This window comes from Apis dorsata, unplaced genomic scaffold (assembly GCF_000469605.1).
Source record: "Apis dorsata unplaced genomic scaffold, Apis dorsata 1.3 scaffold_269, whole genome shotgun sequence".
Taxonomy (NCBI): domain Eukaryota; kingdom Metazoa; phylum Arthropoda; class Insecta; order Hymenoptera; family Apidae; genus Apis; species Apis dorsata.
Window position 1 is genome coordinate 216,688 of NW_006263547.1, and position 10,515 is coordinate 227,202.

The 10,515-nt window shown below is 35.3% G+C and overlaps 1 protein-coding gene across 9 annotated transcripts in view; it reads right to left on the reverse strand.

The window, feature by feature from the left end:
- The window catches only part of LOC102680125 (uncharacterized RNA-binding protein C3H8.09c-like), a 323,287-nt gene that overhangs the window by 134,047 nt on the left and 178,725 nt on the right, over positions 1-10,515 (reverse strand). The window contains exon 1 of one of the 9 annotated variants that reach the window (XM_031510954.1): positions 9,699-9,867. The exons of the other annotated variants lie outside the window; for them this stretch is intronic. The gene's annotated coding sequence lies outside the window, so the exon portion shown is untranslated. Of the gene's footprint in view, positions 1-9,698; positions 9,868-10,515 lie in introns of those variants that run through there. 9 annotated transcript variants of the gene reach the window in all.

Below are 10,515 nucleotides of genomic sequence, written 5' to 3' on the forward strand. Positions count from 1 at the left end.
TATTTTCGCGAAGATATTTATTTTATTTTATTTGGCTCGCATAGCGAGAAACGAAGATTTGAGAATTTGATGAAGTAGAAAGAAACACGTGGAACGGTCTGCGTGAAAAAGATTTCATATCTTGCGTGTGAAATAGGAATTCTATAGGAAAATTATTAAATACCTTCTCAATATATAATATTGGAAAACTTTTATAGTTTTCGATTTATACGAAGATGTATAAATAGACAGAATATTATAAAAAAAATTTCTTTACTTTACTAAACCATTATTCTATATTTTCATACCGAATGGAACATTGGTGTTTCATATCAATGTTAATTTCTACTTCTTTATTTATCCATTCCCAAAGAAAAAAAAAAAAAGAAAAGAAAACATTTTCTATCACGTGAATATAATATTTCTCAAAGGTTTCACGAACTCTACTTTCTCGTGCATTTCGAAAAAATTTTTTTATTCCATGCACGAAAACTCGAACATGCCAAAAAGTAGAAAAAAAAAAAAAAAAAAAGGAGAGAATCTTGAGACTTTTCGTCGCATCATAAGCACGATATGTAAGATTTCATTAATTTCCCCTTTACACTTTGTCCATCGGTGTAAGTGAGAGATGGTTGAAATACCGAAATCCAATTAACTCTTAATTTAATTAAAAAACCGACATAGCCATAGCGAAGGTGGAGGAAAAGGAAAAAAAAAAAAAAAGTTTACGTTAAATATAAAAAATTACTTCTCGCCGAGCGACGTCGTGAATAAAATTTTTGTTCCAACCCCTTGTCCCCGCTTTCGTCCCAGTTCCGTGCATTTGTTCGCGAAACGCTCTAATTTAAGAATAACAGAGAGAATAAACCTTGGTACACACAGGTGGGTGGGTGGAGGAGCACCAGGGTGTGTCGTAAAGTTTGCTTATTACGAAATTCTGGGCGAAGTCTATGCAATGGTGGACGGTGAATAAAATGCGTGAAGCGAGAAGAAGAGAGAGAGAGAGAGAGAGAGAGAAAGAGAGAACGAGAGAGGATGTTAATTCGAAGATAAAAAAGAGAAAGAAAAAAAAGAAAAGTCGAATGGAAGCAGATTTGTGAAAAGGGGAAGCGAGCGGATTCGAGAGAAGAAAATAAAGGAGGGTTTGTAAAGAAGAGTTTGTTTGATTGAATTGAAAAATTCTTGGAAGCTTCTATTCATTATTGATGTCGCCTTTGACTCGCAAAGAATCTTTGAACACGTGGAAAATTAAACGAGGAATAAAAGGGGGAGGGGAGGGAGGGGAGCAGCAAAGTGGAAAGGTGCGCACACGTTCTAAAATATCGTTATTATTATGATTTGGAGATATTTCAGAGGGAAAAGTTATTTTTATTTGGAAAAAAATCTTGGAAATTGTCGGGATTATATTATTATTTCTCGAATATTTTTAATTTTAGAACTCTACGAAAATATTTCTATAATTTCTTGAAAGAAAAAGAAAAAAATTTCATAAATCTTATATTCTTCCGTATACACTCCTCTTTCGAGATTTCAACGAAAATACGTTGTTTTCACCAGTTTTCGATCTCATCTTGAATAATAAAATTCCAACCAAACCACATACAAATTCCGTCACCGTAAAAATACATTAATCTCATCAATCCTCCTCCTCTCTCAAAAATTTCTTTTAATCCTCTTTCCAGATTTCAACCACAAAAATACATTCCCCTCGTCAATCACATCTTATATATCTTTGACTCGACCTAACCTAAATATACAATTTCTCTTTCTTCTCAAGAATACGAATTAATTCCTTTCTTCTCCAATTTTCATCCCTAACATTATGAACAAATTCGTCGACGACTCATTGCTCGAAAATTAATATTGATGCAACGCGTCTGAGGGAAAAAGAGAGAGGGGGTCGAAATCATCGAGAGAACAGGATGAAAAATATGGAAGGATCGGCTACGAAACACCATCAAAACATTGGCCACTGAGAGAAGAAGTGGAGGAAACAGCGGAGGAGGGAAGAAAAGGAGAGAGAAGGGAAGAAAAGGGGGAGAAATGGGGAATAAGGGGAGGGGAGGATAGAGGGTGGGACGTTTGAATCGTGGCAACTCACTAGAATTGGATCAGTTGAATTATACTTGTATGATTCATTAGCGTCTCACTCTGCGAGACAATAAGTGAATTACCATATACATTGTGGGACGATGGTAGACGACAGTTTCGCGTGTTTTTGTCGTTGGCGAACATGGCGCCAGGCGTAGACACCAGGCATTGTTCGCAAGTGGAAAAGTGGATTATATGGACGAGACGAGAAGCGGTTTCGGGAGCGAAGCGAATACACTTCTCATCGATCAAAGTATCACCGAGCTTTTCACAATCGTTTTGCGATTCTCTCGCGATCCGTGGGACGAGGATCGTTTATTTTTGTCCCGCGATTGGAGAAATCGAAATTCGTATCGAGTTTTATTAGATCCTTTTCGATCTTGGTTACATCATAAAATGATTTTCGTTCCAACGATGTTCAAGAGAAGAAAAAAGAAGTAACCCTTATTTAAAATCCTAACTATTATTATAATTGATAAATTAATTTAAAATTATTATTTATTAAATATCACTAATATGATTAAATTCTAAATTTAATTGCACTTCTTATGCTAAAATAAATTAATCATTTTATTTGTCGATTTGAATTGAAATCATGTAAGATTTTAAAAAGTCGAACGGACTTTGGAACTCTTCCACTTCATTTTTGTCTTAATTCGACATCGAGCTCGCAAATCATCATCAATACGATCTTTCAAAAGATACTGTGGAAGATCGATCTGGTATTTGGATAATTTCAATTAAAAAATAATTCTTGGAAATATTTAATTCCGATCCTTTGAAGATTTTCGATCTTTTCTGAAAATTTGACACTTTTGCGGAAACATATTCTAGCATCCTAATTACGTTCAACGTCGAATTCAATGGATACTTCCTCTCAAATTTTACCATGTAACCCTTTTCCATCCCTTTTCCTTTGCCAAATCGTACGCGGATGTTTCACAGATGAGAGAAGTTTATTTCGTACCGCGTGGAGAAATCGATCCATTATTTGGATAATTTCGATGTTGGAAGGAAAGGGATCTCGTAAAGATGATTTTCGCCACGAGGAAATATTTAATCCTGACCATTTGAAAATTTGAGAAAATTTGAGAGGCTTTCGTAGAAATATATTTTACCTATTATCCTTAACGATGCTATTCCGTTCAACCGTCGAATTCAATGGATACGTTCCCCTCTGAGATTTTACCATTATTATACGTAACCCTTTTCCATACAACGTTCAATGAAACATCGTCCCTGCACGGGTTTCAGAAACCCCCATTAATATCGCGCGATTAATGATAATCACCGGTTCGAATGACAGCACGGTGGACGATACGCGAGCATTGTGATTTACGTTTCCTTCATCTCTCTGTACATTGGACGCGATAATGTTTAAACGATGCCAACCGATTTTGCTACGAGAACGCAGGGAGGGGAAACGTCCACCTGTCGTTTCGAAAGAAAAGAAAGAAAGATCGATTTTGCTCGAGCACTCGTTTCGTTTTTCCAAGTCGATTCAGTTCGAATGGATTTTCTATTTTTTTTGAATCCTTTGCCCTCTTTACAACAATTTCATCCATAAAAATAAATTCGATGAAAACTTATTTTATTTGTACATGTACATTTCCTTTTAATCTAAAATCACGAGAATAGGAATTTAAGGGACGAGTTTGTTCCTGTAAAATTAAATTTAATTTAGGAAAAATATCGCGTCTGATATTTTGGTTAACGGTTAAAATACATCCTTCCATCTCTGAAAGATAAATTAGAAAATAAATTATTCAAAATCAATTTTCAAATAAAGTGTAAAAAGTTTTCAGATATTTACTATTTATTTCTCTTTCTCTCTCTTTCCAATGTAACGTAAACTTTCTTTCTTTCCATATCTTTTAAAAAACCGATTAAAACAGAACAGATAGGAAGGATACAAATATCTTTCGACGTAACAATTATTTGTTTGAAAACAACGTTATTCGTCGAGACGATCAATTACGAGAAAAAAGAGAGAGAAAGAGAGAGAGAGACAAGGAATTTTGAAATTATCTTATCTCATACGAACGATTATCGATCTTATCGATAAGGAGGAGCAGAGTTGGAGCAAATTGTTCGTAAGTGCAGGATAAACGATTACGTCAACCGCTTCGCAGATGAACCGTGAACGAGGAGGAGGGAGGGGACGAGGAGCCGAGTGAAAGTTGTGCAAATGTTTACAGTGGAAGTGAACTGGGCTGGGAGGGAAAACGTGGGGGTGAAAGGGGTACGGAGAAAACGGTGCCGCCATCCCTTAAGTTATTCAAAGGCGGAGAATGGCCTTCGAGCTCTTCCCGGATGAACTGCGACCGAGCGGAGGTAATTTTATTAGAGAAGTGCTCTTCTCCTCGATTCACCTTGGAAACGGGTGTGCAAGTGGCGATGCAATTTTTTTTTCCTCTCTTTTTTCCTTTCTTTCTTCTTCTTCTTCTTCTTCTTTCTTTTTTTTTTTTTTTTGCCCCGCTTGATTCGGTTACCGCCAATTTATTCTCCAACGGCAGAACTTCCGTTGAATTTTGGATCGGAAACTTGCGGTAAGAAATATTGGGGAATGCTTGGTTGGTTGCACGGGGATTGCGAGCCGATTGTAATCTCATTTCAAAGAAGGAATTGCAGATTCCAAACGGGTTCCTTTTTTTTTTTTGAAAAGCTGAATTTTGAATTGGAATGTTGCGTGAAGGAAATTTTGGTGCTGAGTCTTAATTTGCAGTATAAATGTCTTTAAATTTTGGAATGTTAAAAAACCGTGTGGTAAGAAATATTGGGGAATGCTTGGTTGGTTGCACGGGGATTGCGAGCCGATTGTAATCTCATTTCAAAGAAGGAATTGCAGATTCCAAACGTTTTCCTTTTTTTTTTTCTTCTTTTTTTTTTTTTTTTTTTTGACCCGCTTGATTCGGTTACCGTCAATTTATTCTCCAACGGCAGAACATCCGTTGAATTTTGGATCGGAAACTTGCGGTAAGAAATATTGGGGAATGCTTGGTTGGTTGCACGGTGATGTCGAGCCGATTGTAATCTCATTTCGAAGAATGAATTGCAGATTCCAAACGTGTTCCTTTTTTTTTTTTGAAAATCTGAATTTTGAATTGGAATGTTGCGTGAAGGAAATTTTGGTGCTGAGTCTTAATTTGCAGTATAAATGTGTTTAAATTTTGGAATGTTAAAAAACCTTGTGGTAAGAAATATTGGGGAATGCTTGCATAGTGGTGTTGAGCCAATTGTAATTTCAAATGAATTGTAAATATACGTATTTTCTAAATATGTTTGAAAAATGTGAATTTTGAATTGGAATGTTTTGTGAAAGAAATTTTGGTGCTGAATCTATTGTAGTTTACAGTGGAAGTGATTTATAAATCTTAATTTGAAGACAAATAGTAATTAGTAATAATAAATTTGAAAATTAAATATATATACTTTCCAAATGTGTTTGAAAAATGTGAATTTTGGAATGGAATGTTGCGTCAAGGAAATGTTGGTGAATCTATTTATAAATTTTAATTTGGAATATAAATAATAAATGCGTTTAAATGTAAATTTTTGATTGGAATATTGTGGTGCTGAATTTTAATTTATAGATGAATAATAAATTTGTAAATTTGTTGTATTTTTTAAATGTGAATTTTGGGGTGTTGCAAGGATGTTGATGTTTAACAGTCCACTATGCACTATATATTAGATCAATTATAAATGATCGTTCATAATTTATTTGAGGATGAAGAAAAGAAAGAAATTATTATTGTCTAAGTTGCTGTCTGCTCTTAATTTCTTGTAATTAGACTTTAGCGAAACGATCAACGAGTCAAAGGTCGCTCGCAATTTCATTACATTGTCAAAGTTAAAGCGACATTATTTCTCTATTCTCCGAGAATTTCTTATTGAATTCAGAATTAAGATTAATTAAATCCCATTTCTCGAAAAACGAACAAATTTATAATTTAGATGGATTATTTAATTAGTTAAAGATTCTTCTTCCTTGTAATTACATATAACCCTTATACCTAAAAAAAAAAAAAGATCGACCAATTAAAAAATATAACAGTAATATTTTTTTCACCTTATTCCTACATAATCCATCTATGAAATATTCAAGTTCCCTTCCTACACCCGATTATAAATACACCGTTCCTACTTCTACATTCTTACTTATGAAATCTTTTAACTATTCAAAACTCGAACGACTAAAATTAATCCTTAAAAAAACTCGCTCAGGGCGAAAAATCTAAAATTACAAATCGAGACACGATCGTCATCCCCCTCCCCCGTTCCATTCGAGGGACAAAGAGCAGACAATTATGATTAATCTTCAAAATTCTTCCGATCCCAGTATTATTATTATCGATTTTAAAACGTGATTGGTAAGAAAACTTCCCTCCCTCCTCCCATAAATCCAATTTTCCCGGGAACAACCTTGAAATTGCCCGAAAGTTTCGGGCCGGAAACTTTGCGCTCACCTGTATAATAATCCTTACAGGGCGCAATCCCGTTTTCTGAAAATGATGGTTATTCGTAACCACCTTTGGGTTAATTGCCTCGGATGCCAACGTTCAATTTCCCCGGCTTTTCCTGTTGGAACTTCGCATCTTTGCAACCCGGGATCCCCTCCCTTCTTCCTTCTTCCTGGGTGTATAAACTCCACGGTTTAAATTGAGAAAGCTTATGAAGAAACGCTGTCACCAGAAAAGAAAAAGGAAAAGGAAGAAAGAAAGAAAGAAAGAAAGAAAGAAGGAAGGAAGGAAGGAAAAAAAAAAAGGAAGGACGTTTTTCTCGCAGGAAAGGAGGAAGGTTTCACATGATTTTAATCTGTCTCGGTGGCCATTGGATCAAAAGGTGTTACGAGACGGTATATCTCCTCTACCTCACGGTAACTCGCAATTTTCTTTCAACCTTGGAAGGGAAACCGTGTTTATCTTGCGCCGTGGATAATCTACTTTTCCGCGAGGATTTCCAGGGGGTTTAATATCGAATATTATGCCCGGGTGTGTCTTTGGCGGAGGTGGAGGGCGGAGGGGTTGATTCTTGTTGGCGAAAGAATGAGGAGGATGAGCGGAATCCGCGGAATTATTAAGCGATACAGGCCTCGGCTCTTTTCCAATACACCACGATAAATAAGTTAAGAAATTGTGAATAGCGATATTTCTTTTTCTTCTTTTTTTTTTTTTTTTTTGGAATATCGTGTCCATTTGCAAATGTATCACGACAGACGTCGAATAATAATAATTAAACGAGTGTTTCGTAATTTATACGATTCCATTTATATATTTCCCGAATTCCACAAGAATTTCGTTATTATTCGAAATTTAATAGTTTTTAGATAATGATAAAAAGTTTGGGGGAACTTTATCGAATTATTATTACGAACGTCACATCCCCAAAGAAATCATAAAAGCCGAATAATTATATCTCGCCTTGTGCTACCTTTTCCAGCCAAATTTTTTTCAAAGAAGCGGGCGAAGCGTACCCGGGAAGGAAAGGAAGAAAATTTATTTCCACGGATGGAATCGTAGAATTCCATCCATCGTGGAAAATTTCGTCGTGCATTACGCATAAAATACCATATATCCGTCAAGCGGTAACTGGAAATTCCATTTCAACTTGTAATGAGGTTCCGCTTTTTGATTCCGCGTACTTTCGAATTTTTCAAACCTTCGTCCACCCCTCCCCCTCCTCTCCTTCGCGTCCCCCACGCAGCGGCGGGGAAAAAGTTAGAATTCCATCGAGGATCTCCCCTCCCCCCTCCTCTTTCATCCATCGTGGTAAACACACGGCCGCCTCACGGTCGAGGAGATTCGACCACTCGTTGCGTATTTTTTTTCCTTTCCTTTCCTTTCCTTTCCTTTCCTTTCCTTTTTTTTTCTTCTTCTTCTTTTTCGCGTTTAACTTCAACCCTTCCTCGGGAGAGCAGGATTATTAATCCCGTCATAATTGCGAAAGACGACCATTTCGCGTCGGCGAATAGCAAAAGTAACATTAACATTTTCTGGCCGACGAGACGGCGAGAGGCTGCCGAAAACTCGAGCAATTAATGTTCATTATTCCCCGCGCAAAGGGGTAACGAACGGATCCTCTCGTCCACGATTCGGATACGAAATCAGTGTTTCTCAATCTTTCACGAATCGAAATTTCATTTTTTAACAAGATGTAAAGATGTACAAGTTTCCTCGAGACGCGAAAAATAACTGAAATGTATACATAAAATTATGTAGAAAGGTATATTAGATCTCTTATGATAGAAATGGAAAGATTAATTTGTGAAATATATGAGTAGTGTAGATTAGGGTAATAATCTACAATGAGTTGACAATTTTAATACGAGTTGACGATTCAAGTATAATTTTTTAACTTACTTTCAAAATATCAAACTTTTCTATTCCTAATTTAAACAATAAATATTTTTTGATTATATCAGCAATAAAGTAACGATCTTAACATTATTTGTTAATTCTATCCTGAGAATATTAAAATTACCAATCGTTAATTATTATTCCTCATCCGAGAGCTTTTTAAAAAAAAGAAAAAGAAATTTACGTTTATCTTTATTTATTCTTCCCTAAAAATATTAAAATTGCAACTCATATCTCATTTCTCAAACAAAATCTCTTCACTTTCATCTTCTACCAATAAAACGCAACATCATTCATCAATGCTCCCTTGAAAAAAAATTAAAATTAAAAATCAAAGGTTCCTTTTATCCTCCTCTTAACTTCTCGAAACAAAATTTCTTCACTTTTGACCATATCTACCAAAACATTATTTATCAATGCTCCCTTGAAAAAAAATTAAAATTAAAAATCACAGGTTATTCCTTTTATTATCCTTCTCTTAATTTCTCGAAGCAAAATTTCACACATTATTCATCAATGCTCCCTTGAAAAAAAATTAAAATTAAAAATCACAGGTTATTCCTTTTATCGTCCTCTTTAATTTCTCAAAATTTCTTCACCTTCGCCCATATTTACCAATAAAACGCAACATTATTCATCAATGTTCGCTTGAAAAAAAATTAAAATTAAAAATCACAGGTTATTGCTTTTATTATCCTCCTCTTAACTTCTCGAAGCAAAATTTCACACATTATTCATTAATGTTCCCTTGAAAAAAAATTAAAATTAAAAATCACAGATTATTTTTATCGTCCTCCTCTTAACTTCTCGAAGCAAAATTTCTTCACCTTCGACCATATCTACCAATAAAACGCAACGTCATTCATCAATGCTCCCTTGAAAAAAAATTAAAAATCACAGGTTAATTTTATCTTGCTGCTTTTAACTTCTCGAAGCAAAAAAATATATTCATTTCCAGCTTGGTGGTATTTTGGAACAAAAAGGACGGCGTAACGTAACGTTCGTTCGTTAATCTTCGTTGAAAATATTGAAAATCGTAACGGGCCACGTTGGGAGACACTGAGGCAAGATGAAAAGGCTTTTTATTGTTTTACACCGCGTTTAATTCACTGGCCGGGTACGCGTCACCGGATAGATCGTTTAACATTGTTCCAACGTTGGGAGGAGGAAAATTCTAATGTCGCCTCGATTTATCGCCGGCTCGTAACGAGTGGATGAAAAAGTTTTATTGCGATCACGTCAGCTCGTAAAACGATAGATTGGCATTACCCGACTAATCCGCTAATTCCAAAGATTTGCTCGCGGCGATGGCTCGTGAATTTCAAGATATCGGGGGTGGAAACTCCTACTCCAACCCCTCTGGCGTCCCTCTTTTTTTTCGCACGAATTAAATTCACGAATCACTGTCTCCGATTCCTTCCCCTTCTCCCTTCGTTCCTTCTCCTTCCAACGCGTTTCGAAATATATTTCGTTAAATAGGACGAGTTCGATGAAACTCGTGTGTATTTATTTTTTCGAAATCTATCTATTGTGGAAATTGTGGAGAAGAGTACCTGTAATTTATAACGAATATTAATAATAATATACGTACAATTTGTCTTATAAATTATTATTGCACGAATTAATTAACAATTTAAAAAGAATCTATCATTATTGATTATTCAGTCTTCTAGTTAGCACGACTATTGTAATATTTTTCTCTTTGATTCTCCGCTCTGATTGGAGTAATTGAAGGATAGACAGAGTTTTCTTTGGAGTAATTAAAAACGATCCTTAAAGGCAGGGATGAATTGCTTCATCAAAACCACAGGTAGTAATAAATCAAGCTTATACAATAACAATCGAGCACGATTTCATTGTGCCAGAAATTTCCATATAGTTCTGGACGATAAATAAAATTGTTGCATCATCAACACCGAATTTCAAATAATCGAGAAGAAACTCTATTCTTCGCTCGTTATATACAATAACTCGTGCACAACTCAAAAATTCAATTCTGAAAAGGAACAAAGTATCAAAGCGGAGAGCAAAAAAACTTCAAATTTTCAAAAAAAAAAAAAAAAAAACGTAATCGATTAATTTTCCC